This window comes from Rhinolophus sinicus, linkage group LG03 (assembly GCF_036562045.2).
Source record: "Rhinolophus sinicus isolate RSC01 linkage group LG03, ASM3656204v1, whole genome shotgun sequence".
NCBI lineage: Eukaryota > Metazoa > Chordata > Mammalia > Chiroptera > Rhinolophidae > Rhinolophus > Rhinolophus sinicus.
In genome coordinates, this window is record NC_133753.1 from 137,940,717 (window position 1) to 137,957,586 (window position 16,870).

The 16,870-nt window shown below is 47.5% G+C and overlaps 1 long non-coding RNA gene across 12 annotated transcripts in view; it reads left to right on the plus strand.

Moving 5' to 3' along the window:
* The first annotated feature begins 232 nt into the window (after positions 1-232).
* The window catches only part of LOC109448683 (uncharacterized), a 148,723-nt gene continuing 132,085 nt past the window's right edge, over positions 233-16,870 (plus strand). For 4 of the 12 annotated variants that reach the window (XR_012494992.1, XR_012494993.1, XR_012494994.1 and 1 more), the window contains exons 1-4: positions 233-462; positions 1,272-1,330; positions 2,615-2,843; positions 13,302-13,404. This is a non-coding gene — a long non-coding RNA (uncharacterized LOC109448683). The other 8 variants (XR_012494996.1, XR_012494997.1, XR_012494998.1 and 5 more) reach the window with 7 other exon arrangements.

Consider the following 16,870-nt stretch of genomic DNA (forward strand, 5'->3'; position numbering starts at 1 on the left):
AAGGAGAGACAGAAGAAGAATTGGGGGAAACAACTAATAGAATATGTAAGAAAAGAGAAAGGGGAGAGAAGAGAGCAAGGGAGAGAAGAGAGATTGAGAGATTGAGAGAGAGAGGGAGAGAGAGAGAGGGAGAGAGAGAGAGAGAGAGAGGCAGAGGAGGGAGGAGGAGGAAGAGAAGGAGGAGGAGGAGAAGGAGGAGGAGGAGGTGAAGGAGGAGGAGGAGAGAGAGAGAAAAGAGAGAGGAGAGAAGAGAGAGACCCCAAAATTGAATGCGTTTAAACGGGAGGACTCGCAGAGCAATGTTTCCGAAAGGGGGATCTGCGCGAATGTCTGTATATAGTGAACTTTGACACTACTATTGAAACTGACACGTTTCTATGGAGATCGCTGCCTTATATGGAGCTCGTGTCAAGGAGCCAGGAGAAGGGCTGCTGGCAACTGATAATCAAAGGCGACTGACTGGTCAGAGCCCTGAATGGGGCGGGGGTGGGGGGGAGAAAATGGGAGGCTAAGGTTAGCCAAGCCTCCCGCACGCCATTGGTTGGAGAGCCCCTCCCCCTCCTCTTTTTCTTTCTTTCTTTTTTTTCCCCCTCCCTCTTAGCTACCTACTGACGGGGATGGCAGGGGAGGAGGAGAGAAAGTGAGGGAGGGGGGTATGCTTCTGACAAGCGCAATTTACATTGAGATCGCCCTGCGCTGCTATTTACTCTGAGACCTGATTAGTATGGGTCGTCTATGGTCACACACACACACACACACACACACACACACACACACACACACACACGAATACATACCAGAGGGGGAAGGGATAGCGAGGGGGAGAATGCCTTGCAATGTGCAAAAAGAGAATTAGAAGGAAATTATTTTTGTTTCTTCTGAAAAGTTTTTAAAATTAGGTTTTATGAGCGTGAAGAGAGTGTCATTGAAAATATTAGGAAAATTTTAATGGGAATTTAACTCTTACCATTTTAATGATTCGTGAAGTACACTGGGTTTGGATTGTTTTCTTCTTTCACATATAAGCATAATCCAAGTGCGGATTGTGCTCATTTCATATCCTTTAAAAAAAGGAGGTAGGGATTCCCTATATTTTGGTTCTAAATATATCTTGGTTTTAAAGGTTTAATTACAACAAAACACAGTCCTGGAATTTGCAGCTATGGCCACGAGATCAATCCAAATTCAACGGTTTCTATTGATCCCAGAGATGATTTTAAAAATAAACTTTCCAATCTGATTCTTTCTTTTTTCTTTCTTTTCCCCTTTAGTATCCCCAGGCTGTTTCCAAACTCAAAACAACACTTTAATAATTATTAAGAAAACAGTAGTAAGTCCTCATATTATTGGCTGGGGGGAGGTTAGTGCAGCCAAGTCAGAGTCCCAGGAAAAGGGGAAAGGGACAAGTGAACAAGAAGGGAAGTAGATGGGAGATAGGGAAAGGTGGGGGAGAGGGTTAAGGAAGAGGGGGAGAGAGACCTGAGGGCGGGAATGAGAGAAGGAGAGTAGGAGAGAGAGAGGGGGAGAGGCAGGGGGAAAGAAGGAGAGAGGGGGGGAGAGGGAGGGAGGGAGGGAAAAAGGGGAGAGAAAGAGAGAGCGAGAGAGAGAGAGAGAGAGAGAGAGAGAGAGAGAGAGAGAGAGAGAGAGAGAGGAGAGATTCCCGAAAATGATTGGTCGCGGGAGGAGGGGCGGGCGGGAGGAGAAGGTCCGGCCGCGGGGCCTGCAGGAATCGCTGGCTCCGGCTGCCACCTAGCGGACGGGAGCCGCGCCCGGGAGGCGCACAGCCCGGTCCCTCCCCTCTCTGTAGGAAGCCAGTGTCTTTTCTCCAAATGAAGACAGCACTTTGAAAATTCTTTCAATGGATCTTTTTTTCTTGAAAGATCGTACTGGGGGGAAATGATACTTCTATTAGTTACATATTCTCCAATCGCACACTCGCACCCCCCTCGTTTTGAGATCGCTCCCCTAGGCAGGCTCAGGCGGGCGCGGAGTGACAAAGCCCCGGCTGCCACCGCCACCGCCGCCTGGGGTGGGAGCCGCACACGCCTGCCCGCCCCTCTACTCGGGAGAGCGTAAAAGTTTGTCTCAGCTCCAGCATCCCAAGCCTCAACAAGCCCTCAGGTAAAGGTGGGAGTAAATGGCCACATTGTATTAACAGAGGTAGGGTTTGTTTTTTAATACTTGTTCTCACTTTAAATTTCACCAGGGAGGGGTTTGGGAAACGCTGCGTGTTTGGGGTGAGTTTTGCGCTTCCCAGTCTCTCCAGACTACAAGTCGGGAGTTGGCGACCACTTAGTGAGGAGCGACGATTTTAAAGAGCAGAATAAAGGCTTTTCCGTGTCTGCCCCTCAGCCCCTCCAACTCGAATAATGGAGAGACAGTCAATGCACTATGCAAGCGGCGGCCCATTGTACGCAGCTGATGGAGACGAGGCGACTGGGGCCAGCAGGGGCTCCTTGCCCTCGCCCCTCTCCCCAAATAAACGCGCTCACGTCTCCTGGTCAGTTAAAAGGTGAAAGGAACACGCAAAAAAGAAAGAAAGGAAGAAAAAAGAAAGAGAAAGAAAGAGAACAAGCTTTCTATATATACATTCTAAATTTTACTCCCCATACAGTACAGAGACAGGCAGTCGAGCGCAGAGGAGTCAGGCAGAGAGGGAGACAGGGAGAAGGAAAGAGAACAAGGAGAAAGGCGGAACGAGTGGAAGAGGAGGCGAGAGCCCGTGCCAGGGAACCGAAGGTCCGCTAGATGTCGGGTCCTGGGGCCCAGCCTCACTCGGACCTTGGACCGCGAGTCGTCGGCACCGGAAGCGGGACTCTGCCAAGTCCTGCCCCACCAGGCAAGTAACGCAATGATTATCGTTTCTTTTGAATTCGGGGTTGGCAACGCGTTCAGGCCGGGAGGCAGCCTTGGCTCGCCTGGCCTCTGTAGGCCGGGGCCGGAGTCCAGGCAGCCAGGGAGGGACAGGGAGAACTTTTCGCGGGGTCTGCTCCAGAGCTGCCCTCCTCCGGCCTCCGTCGCGCCGCACGTAGGCAGGGATCGCGGCCGCCGCGCCGCCCTGGAGCTGAGGATCGTGCAAGGCGAGCGTTAGTCCAAATTCAAAACAGGTTTCCTTAACCCCCAACCGCGGGACACGGCTACGGGGCCTCCAGCGCGGGGGTGGAGGACAAGGGACCGCGGAACCACAGATTTAGCACCGGCGCCGCCGCCTGGACTGGTGCGCAGCCGGAGGCGAGTCGGGCCGGGATGGCCCTGTTGCCCGCGCCTTGCCTGGCTGTGGCCACAGCCTGGTGAGCTCGGCTCTAGCCGCCCACCTGCGGGCGCCGTTAGGAACAGAATCCTCTAACGTAACGCGATCGATGGCTGCCTGTTTGATGTGGGCGATAGTGTCAGCAGATTAAAAGGGACACCAAGCCGCTCTCCCCAGCGGAGAATCCGTGGCGGCGGCAGCGAGAGAGCACCATCTCCGCAGCCCCAGTGATCAGCCAGACTCCTCGCGCTGTAGCAAGAGGGCTGGGGGCGAGGGGGGGTGGTGTCACCTCCCAGGGGTGGGGACCCAGGGTGTGTGAGTGTGTGTGTGTGTGTGTGTGTGTGTGTGTGTGTGTGTGTGTGTGTGTAAGGAAGAGCTTGAATTAAAACCAACGACAGCGCTTTCTTTCGCGCTGGGCAGGGGCGCGCGTTTGCGTCAGAGGGCGCGCAGGGCGGGCGCGGGGGCGGAGGGAGCAGACGCTGGGGGCCGCGCCCCAGGGCTGGGTGGGCGCGGGAATCAGCCAGCCAAGCAAGGTTGGCGTGGGGTTGGGCCTCGCAAGCTGGGGGCAAGGCGTGGCGGGAGGACGAGCTGAAATTCCCGGGGAGCGGCGGCGCCCACTCGCCTGAGGGTTCTTCCTACCAGCCCCCACACTGAGCTTCCAAACTTGAAAGAGGCCCCTGGGATCCGGCGTGACCCTGGGGATGGGGAGAATCGGGCCCTCAGAGGCTTCAGACGAAGCTGTCCTCTCCTCCGGAAGGGAGGGAGGGAGGGAAGGGTGCAGCTCCCGGCCCTAGTCCCGGAGGGAGGTGGAGAGGAGGGCTGTCGATAGTGGTGCCCGGAACTATGGAAACCCTTGGCTTTTCTGAGCAGGGGAACAGATCGCGCTCCTGCAGGGCATATGAGCCACCTCTCTGTCGCGAGAGGGAAAGGAAGAAAGCGAAGCTTTTCGAGGAGAGGCGCTGTCCCTTTCTGGGACTTATCCAGCCCAAGTGGCACTCAGAGCTCAGTTTCTCTTCAGGACCCTCTGTTACACGACCGCGTTTGCACCGCAGAGGGCCTCCACTGGTGCTCACAGCCCCTCCAGCAAAATGGCTTCCGTGGAGGGACTGAGGGGTCCTGGGGACTCCCGGTGAGCTCTGGCTTTCTCTTTACAAGGCTTTGGTTTGATACTGGTTCAACTTGGCATACTGGTACTGGGGCCTGATGCTCCCAACGCTCAACCAGGAGATAACGATACTGTTCTTGTTCGGTAGGGCACCTAATAGATGTATTTTGCGGAGGCACGTAGGTCCCCAAATTGTACAATTTTACACTTATGTCCAGGCACGCTCAGCTGCAGACGCAGAAAACGCAGTTTCAATTTCCTCCCACCTTTCACTCATCCTCTCTTCTCCAGATCTCTCTCCCTCCCTTCTCACCCAAGCCCTTTGTTCCGGACCTTTAACTGAGTCTCAGAGTGTGGACGTGGCTGTTGGACCCAGACCTGCTGTGGTCCTTGCCTCAGCACCCTATTTGAGACCGCCAGCCCTGCGACCGACCCTCTATACTGGTACTTGGTCCTCTCCAAGGTATCTCTCTCTCCTGGTGAGGCGGGTCTAGGGACCAGGACATACTCGCCAGGGCATGGACTCCCGGGCCTCCCTTCTCAAGTCTTCCTCTGCCCTCCTGTTCCCCATAGGCCAGTTTAGTGCACACAAAGTCTCCAGTGTGGTTCCCCCAAGAGACATGAGAAGGTACCCCTGTCTTGGGGGAGAGGAATCAGGCTGTAAGCTTACAATGCCCCTTTCGGGTAGTTAGCATCATGGCTCAGCCTTAATCACATTTTAAAAGACCTTTCACAGAACACTTGATCTCTCCTAGCTCAGACAGCCAATAAATAGTTGTGACCTGGTGGGAGAAAGAGAGAAGCAGAGATCTGTGGCTGCACACACAGCATTGACTTGCATTCCAGGCCCCAGAGTCCAGATCTAAGCAGACTTTCCAGCTGATTAACATACCCCCAACTCCCCAGTATCTTTCTTTTGAGGAAGACTGAATCATTCTTCACTAATCCTTCGACCTCTTTGATATTGGTATTTTGCTTTCCCAAAACTCACTGGATCATTCATTTTGGCTTTTTGGTAAATTTCACTGAACAAAGGTGGCCTTGTAACAACGTTTTCTAAATCTATTCCAAGAGCTCTGAGGCCCTACAAATGACCAGATATATGTAGAAAATTCTCTTCCATGCCTCTTCCCTACCCCCATAAATCATTAAAAATGGTATTATTATGTTTAGAGAGACCACAGAACAGAAATAACCCTGCTTTATCAAGCCCATCTGGAGAGATGAACATGCCTGCAATCATTGGGAGAAAGGTCAGTTCTTCTGATCTTACTGCAGACCTTTCCCAAAGAGCTTATTTTAAAGGTGCCGAATCAATTGGTCTCCCTTGGCATGAGATTAAGGCTGTGAAGAACGCAACTGAAGATGTATTTAAAATGGTCTTGCATAGATAGTTTGAAGAAAAAGGTGGAGAGATCCACAGGAATGCTTGCCTAATGTTTTGTGCTTATTAAAAAACAAAACCCAAAATAAACAAACAAACAAAAGCCTGGCCTATGTAAAAAACTCCCCTCTTGAATTATTGAGTTCAGTCTATTGTGCCTTCCCAGATGTAAAAAGTTCTGTCTCTGACAACATGAAAACGAGGTTGGAACAATTAAGTTGGGAGTCAGCTTCTGCTGGACTGTCTGCTCTTAGCCATGTAGTTGAACCATGGACCCATCAGGCTCAAGTACTCACTGTCACTCTAGTAGCCTGGGCATTTCTTCCTTGTCACCTTTGGGTCAAAATGCTCAATGATAAGTGTCTTACCTTAGAAAGCGGTTAATTTTCTATCACAAACCGGCCGTTTAAAGCACATGAAAAGAGATAAAAGAAGCACTTCCCCTTTCTGCTTGGGCCCCCAGTTAGGGGGCCCAGGAGTAGCCAAGAGATGTTAAGAGAGCAAGTGCTAACCTTTGGATGCAAATCAAGCATTTTATAGGAAGGAAAGTGACCATCATTCCTAGCACATCAGTGAAGCCAGGCCCAAATACATACTTTTTGTGAAAATCAAGCCTTAGCTAGCTAAATGCATTTATACAAAAAGAAAGAAGTAACTGGAGAATTTTATGTTATAAAATGTATTTATTTTAAATGCCCAACTTGAGTGAAGAATGACTACTCTTCTTCCCAGGGAAAATGGGCTGGGTTTGGAGGAAAAGTTGAGGGTTTTTTTTTTTGTTGTTTTTTTTTTGAGGGTTTGAAATGAGTTTGAAGCTTGTTAAAGTACCCTGACAATACAATCAACTACACTATATAATCATTTCCCTTAATAATTACCGGTCAGAACACCTATTGCTTTTTCTATAGGATTAGCCAGCCCATCAGGAGTAGATCTGAGTTGGACATTCACTGATTAAGGAGTGTTTGAATATGTTTAAGTCTTTAATGTCATTTTCTTCACTAGTGGAGAAAGCATTGGCTCACAAAGCCAGCAGATCTGTTGGTAACTGTGGTCATGCAGCAATTATATTTACCTATCAGAAGGTTGATCTCAATAATAAACCTAACATTTCCTTTTAAACTGTCAATGGAAAGATATGTTTATTACAGTGCCCTCCATCAGTCTCCATCAGTGAGGAGAGAAGGGGTTTAAGTAAAGTTTAGATGAAAAAGAATGAGCATAGTACACCACTGATACAAACCACGTGGAGCAGTAAATAATTATGCCCTCTGTTATGTCATGTGTATTTTATTTACTCATTTCAGAAGTGGGTAATAAACCTAGCCCATCTATGGGAGGAATTAATAAGGTATTCCAAATGCATAATCTGACAAAACTCAAGGATAGTTCTGGTTTATTGTTAACCGTTTTACATGAAATCTTCTGAAGCTGAAAAGAAAAAGGAAAGGGCTTTTGTGTTAGTTGATCCTTGGCTATTCTAGGGCTCAGGTTAGTGTGAAAGGGATGAGGAGGTCACTTGAAATCTCCTTTTATCTACTCTTATTTTCTCTCTGGATCAGCAACTTTGAATAGACATCTTTTAATCGCTCTTAATGGAAAGAAACTATGGGAGCAACAAAAATGCCTTTACTCCAGAAGTGAATACATGTGTGTGGACAGCTAGCTGAGTTTGTGCAGGACATCTCTCCACACATGTGCTTAGAGCTTTTTCGGGGTGCATGGATGTATGCGGAAATGTTTTCCATACATTGGGAGGTTCACTGTTGGTTATTTGCCGTTGCACATAAGTATGCACATGCACCCACATCAGGATTCTCCCCCAAGTCTAGGTGATACTTGCAGCTGACTGTTGCTTTCAGCTTTTTCTTGCCCTCACTCTCTGGGATGTCATATTTAAGTCCTGAAAAAGCAAACAATTGAGAACACGATGGACAACCTTTAGTGAAGACATCTTGTTTTAACTGGAAGCCACACTGACAGGAGGATTTCTCTTCAGAGGCTAGAGATTATGTGACAGGTGGGAGGTGATAGGGTGAGATAAGACTATTACTTTAAATTTTTCCCCAATATTTTTTTCTTTTTAATCTTTCTTGGAATTAAATCGGTTAAAACACAGTAAGTAAGTGGAAAACAAGAGTCTGACATTAGGCAATTTAAAAAGATTTTCTTGCTATAGATTCATATCTCCAAATCTTTGAAACTGAGCAATTGATTGCAAATTATTTTGAAATTAGAATTATTTTACTAAGTCTCATATGCTAACTAAAATAGCATCCAAATTGCCTTCCTTAGGCATTGTTACATTTACTTCAAAAAAGAGAAACAGTCCTCAGGTTGTTAAGTATGAATAGCTATCCAGAAAATCACATTTGATTTCTAGGACTGAAAGCACTGAGCTTTACTTCCTAAGAAGCGCCCCCCACTAACCCCCAGCACCGTGTTCTTCTAAGTAAAATTCTCATTGCTCCTAGCGCCTGGGACACTTAGCTGTAAATTCCTTTAAGGGAATACTCGGTTACCAGGGCTACAAAGTTCCCATCTCAGCCTGCCAGCCTTCCCGCCCTCTGCTCCAGATCGCAGAGACTCTGGGCTGTCGGGGCTGGGACCTTGAGCCCCGTCCCCTTCTACCCCCAGCCTACCAGAGATCACAGTTCCAAAGTTCGAGGTTGGGTGGGAGAGGATTAAACCCTCTTTAACTCCTCTCCTTCCCGCCCTCCATTCTGAACCCCAATGGATCCGTTTCCCGGGGTTTCCTGGTAAATAGGAGCGTAGGAGCCATCCTGTCCAATAAAGATTAAATTAAGTAGAAGAATTCTAGCCGATGGATATTTGGAAGCTCCGATGGGGCGTCAAACTAACGTTTAACACATTTTTTCCACTCACTGTGCACAAATCTTGGACCTGTTGGGCTTAACTTTAGAAAGGAAAGAATAAAAAGAAAAAAAAAAGATAAAGAAGCAAGGAAAAAAGAAAAAGAAGCAAAGAAAAAAGTCACGGAGAACCCCCAGTTTTGGGGGTGGGGGGAGTGACCTTGTGCTCAGAGAGACTGAAGACAGAAGCAGAGCTTCCTGACCTTTCTAGTCTTTTTTGTCCCTGAACCATTCTAAAAATTGGAGGCTACCTCTCCAAGCTGAAGGCTCAGAAGTTTGTGGTTTTAGCCGGTTTGAATCTATGTTTATCCCTTAGGGACAGTTTGGTGCCCCAGAGGCAGGACCGGGCCTGTGGGAGGAAAGGTGTGCTCAGAACCCAGTCACCCTTTCTATGCTGACTTCTTTTTTTTTTTAACTAAGGTTTTGGTACAGGGAATGGAACAGTTTCCTTTAGTTACTGCCCAGCAGAAGAAACAATGGCTTTTTCTGTTAGCGGCATTCAGCGTGCTGGACACTGACCTTGAAGCTGAGGCTGGGCCAAGGGGCTCTCCCTCACCGCCCCCCTCAACCATCCTGGCCCCAAGATGTCGGCTTCTCACTCCCACCTGCTCCTCTAGTCCCAGGACACAGTTCTGAAGGGCAAAAGGCAAGTCCCTTTGTGGCAATGGCCCGTCTGTGCAAATACAACACTGAATAAATTAACCTCAAACCAGCTAGTTGGGGTGTAGTAGTTTAGCAGGACTAATTGCAGACAATGGAGCTGAAATGACTTTTCCAATTAGCTGCTGGTTGGAGTTTAGTTGGAGGAACTGTCAGCTCCAACGATGGGTAATTGCTTTATTGCTCACAAAACTATCATCTATTTAGAACATATGTGCTAATTACTCTGGATGGGCGTAGAAAAAAGACCATAAATCTAATAGCACTTAAAAAAGTCTATGGTGCTTGTAAGCAACCCCAGTCCCCTGCACATTCTCTCCTGCCCAGGTTGGTGTGATGGATGGCTGTCTTTCAGACAGGCGAAGGTTTGGACTGGAGGCACCGTCGGGATGCTCTGGTCAAATCGCTTGTGCAGGAGAGCGAGCGACCAGCGCATGCTGTGCCCAGGCGATAAATTACTGTCATCAAAACCAGTCCCCTCTTTAGCCGCACACTTCTTTTTTCATTTTCGCAAAAGATTACTTCAGAAATCTTTTAATTGGATTATGCTGGGAAATTAATCTCCTTTAGCCTTGGCTAACTTTGTGGCCACTATCAGGAGGAAAGCTCTGTAGCTGCAGTGAGGGCCGCGTCCCCTTGCTCCCTTCTTCCCTTAGCCCTTCGGGGTCTTCCAGATGTGTGCAACGGCCATACCTCAAGTCCTCGGCAGTGAATGGGGGTGGGGGAGTGGAAAGACACATCTGGGCGGAAGGCCGCGGCAGTCCCTAGTGAATCCCCTTTGTCTTAAACCCCACGTTTCTGTCCCGGATTCCCTAGCTCTATATCCAGCATTCCCATAGCACCGCGCCTTCCTCCACAAGGGGTTCTCAGGTGGAGAACCAGGGAAGAAGGAGGCTGGGGTGGCGGGAAGAGGAAGTGGGGTCTGTAAGTGGAGGGTTGCCAGACAAACTCACTACTGTGCCTCCCCCCTACGTCCAGTCGCTTTCTGGGTCACTAGCGGGGAGCTAGGACTTTGCGAACACTTCACTCTACTTTCCTGCGCAAAAACGCACGGCTCGCTCTTGGCGTTTTTCCAGCCACAACTCTGGAGACACTTCCCCTTGACATGCACAGCTCTCGAGGTCCGAGAGAGTTAGGGCTCTCCCCACTTCTGGTTCCTGGAGCACCAGCGCAGCGTCTGGCGGGGACGTCCCTTTCAGCTCCGCGGCCCCGAGTCCTTAGTCTCGTCCTGCGCGGCTCCGGCAGTTTCGGAAGCTGAATGTCGGTCCCGCCGGCCGCTTATCTCAGCGGGAGATGACAACATCTGCTTGAAACGGGATATCTACTTTTGCAGCTCAATTTAGCTCTTAATAGCAGCCCTCTGAGGTGTGGTTAATTGATGGGGATAAAGGCGTAATGACTTGACCGGGAGACGCCAATGATCCTTTGATATACATTTTAAAAGAACACCAACCACCCTAAACACTGGCCACTCATTGCTTGGTGGGGTGGATAAGGAGGGTCTGGAGGCAGGAAAAGCTGCGCTTTGTTGTTTGTTGTTTAGAGGCTTCAGTGAGGGGTGAGCCCTGGCTCTCAGGGCTGGGTCATGTGGGAGCCACCAGGGCACGCAGCTCGGTCTGGCAGGGGGTTATCATCTGGTCGCGGAGAGCAGGGCGGTACGAGGACCCGGGCGAGCTCGGGACGACAGGTGACCCGACTGAATGGCGGGGAGGAGCCCCGAGCCAGGGAGAACGCCGCCCTTCTCGGCACTGTCACTCTATCAGCCCTTCCCTTGCGCTGGGCTGGGTCCCCACACGACAGGCGCCTTCGTCTGCTCTCCCTCCCGGGCTAGAGCTACCCCTCATTCAGCGTGAGCGGTCAAGTGGCGGTGCTCGGCGGCAACTCGCAGGGTTCTGCTGACTAGACAACCTCAGAGGAACCCCAGAGCTAGGGGAGAGACACGCACCGATGTGTGCGTGTGTGTGTGTGTGTGTGTGTGGCCCCCGAAAAGCAGAGCCAGAGCCCAGCAACCCTGGACACGTGTTCATATTTTTGCTGGGTCACCCCAGGGCCCTGGGGCAATGTGTCCTGGGGTTTACTCGCACTGGAGCGGGGTCCCGCCTCGGATCAGAGCAGCCCTGCGCACCACCCACTCAGACTTCGCTCCACTTCTCAGCACCTTCCTGTTCTCTCGCCTGATTTCCCTTTGCCCAGTTCTAGTTTAGTCTCCAGAGGGTCAAAGGAGTGCACAAGCCCCAAACTTGGTCACACCAGCACTAAAATGGAAAAAAAAAAATCAGATAGCCCTTTCTGTTTGCAAAGGGGAGCTTCCTCCAGACATGTGCGGTGGTGTCCCTGACCAGTTTTGCGACTATACTGTTTTGCACCTTGGAGAGGGATAACCTTGATGCTTCAGGCTTGAGCTCCCTCTGGAAACGGAAGGAGAAATGACTCCAACTACCGACCATATTTTATTGTATTGAGAGATCGCAGGTGTTTCGGCTGCTGCTTTTCTCTGCCTTCCTCCCTGAGCCAGAGGTGAGAATCCCAAGAAACTTAATTTCCCCAAATCTTCTTGCGGAGAAGGCGTACGTTGTTACAGGGCGAAGCTTTGGTGTCGAGGACTTGAAGAAATGCAAGTCAGAGCCCCCATTGGCAGAGTCGGCCTGTCTCGGTGTGGTTCTGTCCTTCCACCCTCGCCGTCTAACCTCATCTAGTGTGGTTCTCCCCTCTGTGAGGTCTAGGCATTGGGACTCACTGTCGCTTAACCGTGAAGCCCTCTGACCCCTCCGCAGCCCCAGCTAGGGAGGACTCCAAGGCCGTGATCTCGTCCTCAGAGTCAGGGACAGGGTCCCGGGTCCAGGTTCATACCCCAGTGGGCGACTCCCGCTCAGTTGCTCCCAGCCGGGGATGAAGTCCGTGACCTGGAGGCAGGTCCCCGGGGCTTTCCTGAAGGCCTGCGCCTTCGGGCCGCCGGGGTCCTGAGATCCTAACTTGTCCGCCCAAGTCCGAGGATCAGTGAGGTCCTCCGCGCTGCGGGCTGCGAGGGCAGCCCGGAGGCACCGTCCCCTCCACTGTCAAGGGCCCTTACTCCCGTGTGTCTCCTCACATTCCTCACCCCACAAGGGCGCTTTCTTGCAAAAGAGTTCTGCCCTCTGCGCGTCAGGCTTCCTTGTGGGGGCCCCGGGGTTCCTTGCCTCGAGGCCTGGGAATACCCGCCCTGAGCGCGGCCCCAGCGGGAGCAGCTCCCGGAAGCGAGGCCCACATCCGGGCACGAAGCCTCGTTCACGGGTTGGCTGCGGGCGCTCGACCCAAGTGTGGCAACCCCGCGCAGTGAGGGGCTGGGGCCGCGGGATCGTAGCGCCAGGACCTGGTCGGACCACAGGAGCCGTACCCTCACGGCGCTGCAGGCCCCCACCCCGCGAGCGACCGGAGTGACCAAGTCCGGGCCAGCGCCGGGGAAGATTCAAGAGGGAAGCCGGGCCCGACGGGGGGGGGGGGCGCACGCTCCCCGAACCCGGGGCCCTCGCCCTAGGTCGGCGCTGGCGATTTCTTTGGAATGGGCCCGGAGAGAGCGGGGGCCGGCCTCCGCCCCACATTGCAAGGTTCAGAGACCCGCCGTCGAAGGAGAGGCTTTTGCGCGTTTCCCCCAGGACGCTTCTCTCCCCTCTCTGGCTGGAGTGCCCTGAGCCTTGCCCTGTGCGGGGCTGCCTGCCAGTGTGCCCTGCCTTGGGCAGCTAGTGCTCTTCAGGTGTTGGGCCGAGAGGGGTCGGGAGCAAGGCCTGGGACACGGCTGGGAAACCTCAAACCCGTTAAGGAGGAGCTTGGTTTTAAGAAACTGGAAAGTCAGTGGGAGTTGACTCTGTGGCCTTAGGCATTGTTGAAAACATCCAGCTACAAAGCGGGAACAGCACAGAGAAACTGCAGTGTAGTTCATAAAAAAGATTTTGGGAGACCATATCTCGAGAGTTTTCCTAGAGATTGTTTATAATCTCTCAAGTTAGAAAGTTGTATGCATCTCGTTGTACTGAAGCGTCTTCCTTCAGACAGGGATTGAGAAACGGAAATACCACCACTCTCCAGCCAAACTTGTGAGGACTGATTGCAGGAGAACTGGTACTCCAGATGTTAGAGGCGCTGCAAGTGTGAGCAGGTAATGTGGAGAAGAGTGACATTGTTAACAGAAAGCATCTAATTAACAATGACTTCATTTGATTGGAAGGATGAAAAAGCCTTTTTAAATCAATCCAGATTCACTGGCCTAGGCTCAGCCAATTTATGAATATGGAGCCTGACTGGGGTCTGCTTTCTTTCAAAGATGTCATCTTAGGGGTAATAGCGTAGGTGAAGTCATTTGGTTACACTGTGGAAACTTTTATAGTGCCTTCCTTGGGAATTTAATTCAGTGCTTCTTCATTTTATTAGGAACAGACTGACTCCATCAACTGTGCTCTCCCTGTTTAGAGGCAGGACTGCTTGAAACAATTAGGTTCACCAATTAGCATAGTTTTACTGACCCCAGCAGCAGCACTGCTTCTTAGATTATCCATTTCTTCAAAGTCAGGGAAAAGCTGGAACACAACATGCTTCCCAGGTGTCCAGGTTGGGGAAATAAGCCCACAAGCAGGGTAGCACAGCAGCGCAAGAAGCTTTCTAATAGTCCCCAAGTGTTTGTTCCAGCAAATTCAGGGGGATTTTCCTCCCCTTACTTTGATATAGCCTTTAATATCTCCTTACTTTGATATAGCCTTTAAAACTTCTCTCCTTTGGTTGTATTTTGGCAGAATTGCTCTTGAGAAAATAAATTTTCTCCCTTCTTGTTTGTCTGTCTGCATACCAATGATGCCGTGGACAGTGTTTTGAAGGTGTACCTGTAAGATTTTGCTGCAGTCTCTTCACTGTCATCTCAGTGAGTTACCGGTGGTCAACATCTTTAGTAAAGGAAAATGTTTTGGTGCCCAAAGCAGTCTGGGAAAAAGGGGGCTTTGCTTTTGCCACTGTCATGGATAGTGAAGGGATTGCATTATAGCTATTGTCTCTCTCACTCTCCCCTAACATATATATTCCTCTGTAAGATTTCACTACATTAAATTGCTGACAGTTCATCTGTAGCAGCAACAATGTAATACCCCTAACCTTATTAAATCAAATACTAGATTCATACGTTAAATTAAAAATGCATCAGCATGGCCAGGAATTGCACTCATGTGGCCATGGACCTCAGAATCGAAGAAGATGCCACTCAAAAATGGACTAGTTAGGGGGAGTGGGGGGTTATCACTGTGTGAGGGATATAAATGATAAATGTCTATTACATTGTTTTGTACATCTGAAACTAATAAAATTTAAAAAATGGACTGGTTAGCATTCATTTAACATTCTTTTTCTGTTTTGGGTCTGTGATTAGATATTTGGGGTTTTAACATTTCAAGGACCATTGTAATGATTTTATTTCTTGAAAATCCTTTTCTTTCACTAACTCCTCACATTTAACCATGAAAATGATGCATGCATTTAACAATGGTAATACACTGTGACTTTATAGCTTTTGTCATTAGTTTTCATCTAGGGAATATACTTCCCCTCAGATTACATTATTGTAGTAAGACATCCTTAGGTACATAAATTCTACATAAGCATGAATAAACTTAGATCCATATGTTTTTGTATACATATAAATAAATATACTCAGTGTGAATGTATTGCTGTATATTGATTATAAATTTACTTTAAAAAAGAAACCACATTTAAATTTATTTTTCGGCACTGTCAACTATATTATAAGCCAAAAAACTATCATTTTAAAAGAAGTTATTTATTAGTTTGGTGCAAAAGTAATTGTGGTTTAAAAGGTTAAAAATAATTGCAAAAACCGCAATTACTTTTGTACCAACCTAATGTAATCTGATTTGCTTGTTGAAATTTATTCCAAGAGATGAAATTAAAAACTTAAGCCTTTAAATTTAACACAGTATTTAGGGAGTTATACACATCTTAAATGGTTACATTTTGCTTGTGAAATAATACCTCAAATATGGTTTATCAGAAATTGGTCAGTTAAGTTGCAGATTAGTAGGTAAATTTATAGTTAGTCCCTACTGAAAACAGAATGTATTTAACACCTGGAAGTTTAATGGAAAAAGTAATATTACTTTAGCCAGATATTTGTTCATACTGATTAATGATGTTAATTATTTAAAAACATTCATCCCCTATTGATGTCAGCCGGTATATATGGTGCTGAATTCTGAAGATATAGTCATTGGGCCTTGGGTTCACCATGCTGTGAAAGAAAAAATCTTTATTTGACGAAATAGGCAATCAACTGAAATCTATCCTCTTTAAATAAACTGATTCCTCAGTATTTTCCCAGTGTTGGTGTAAGTTGTTGTCTGTGATGTCCCCCAGGGCTCTTTCCTCTGCTCTCTGATTTGGTATATAAAAGCAGCTCTGAATGATGGATTACTGTGTCATTGCAGCCTGCGAAGGATTAATTTGTTTCATTGATTTCTCTTTAGGCAGATTGCCAGAATTTGCTGCTTCCCACCTTTCCTTAAGACTTCTAGAAGTAATAGACAGTAATAGCCTAAGACAAATCAGCTCCTTCTTGTAAAAATACAATCATGAAACTAGGAGTTCTATGAAAGCTATATCAAACTTTTTATTGGCACATTGGGAGAGCAATTAATAGGCTACTTTATTTGCTTTAGAAATATTTTTAATTGAAAAATTACCTCAACGTGATGACTTAAAACACATCATATTAATGGCTCTAAAGTAAGCATCTATAATGTTTTTCCCAATAAAATTTTCTCTAATTTGTAAGATCCTGTTTAACTCAGGAAAAAAAAAAGTGTTGTCTATGTAGTTAACAAATAGTTTTCTTTCTATGCCAGATTTTGGGATTGAATAACATGCCAGTGTAACTTTAAATCAGTATACCAAAAATATTTATAGAATTATTTAATCCAGAAATTTTTTAGAAATCTTGGACAAGGACAGAGAGTATTAGAGCATAGAAGTAGAATTGTATACTTGTTTAAAGAAAAAATAACATCTTTTGATTAAAAAGTAGAATCTGCTCATAATGGAGAATTTTCAAAAGTTAAAAATGATATTTTGAATATTTTTTCCAAGCCTTTTCCCCCCAAGCATTTATATATTTACATACCAGGAGTGCCAAAAAAATGTATACACATTTTAAGAGATGTTAACACTTTGGTCAACATTGCTCAAGCAGTAGTTTGCTGTAATCAGAAGTGTATGGACGCTGATGGTAACTACTTTGAGCACCTCTTGCAATTGTAGAAGTCAAACGTGACTTGTATTCATCTTTTGAGTATACAATTTTAATACAATTTTTTCCTTCTTAAAATGTGTATACATTTTTTTGGCACCCTGTGTATAATATTTATAAAAATATGTAGATACCACTTCGTATCTGCTTTTTTTCAGTTGGCATTATACGATGAAAAATTTTCTATGTAATTAAAATTACTATTAAAGTTATTTATATTGACTGTATAATGTTTTAACATATATAATTTAATTAATCATCATTCTACTTTTGGAGAGTTAGATTTTTAATTTCCCATTATTGTAAATAAAGTTACGATGAA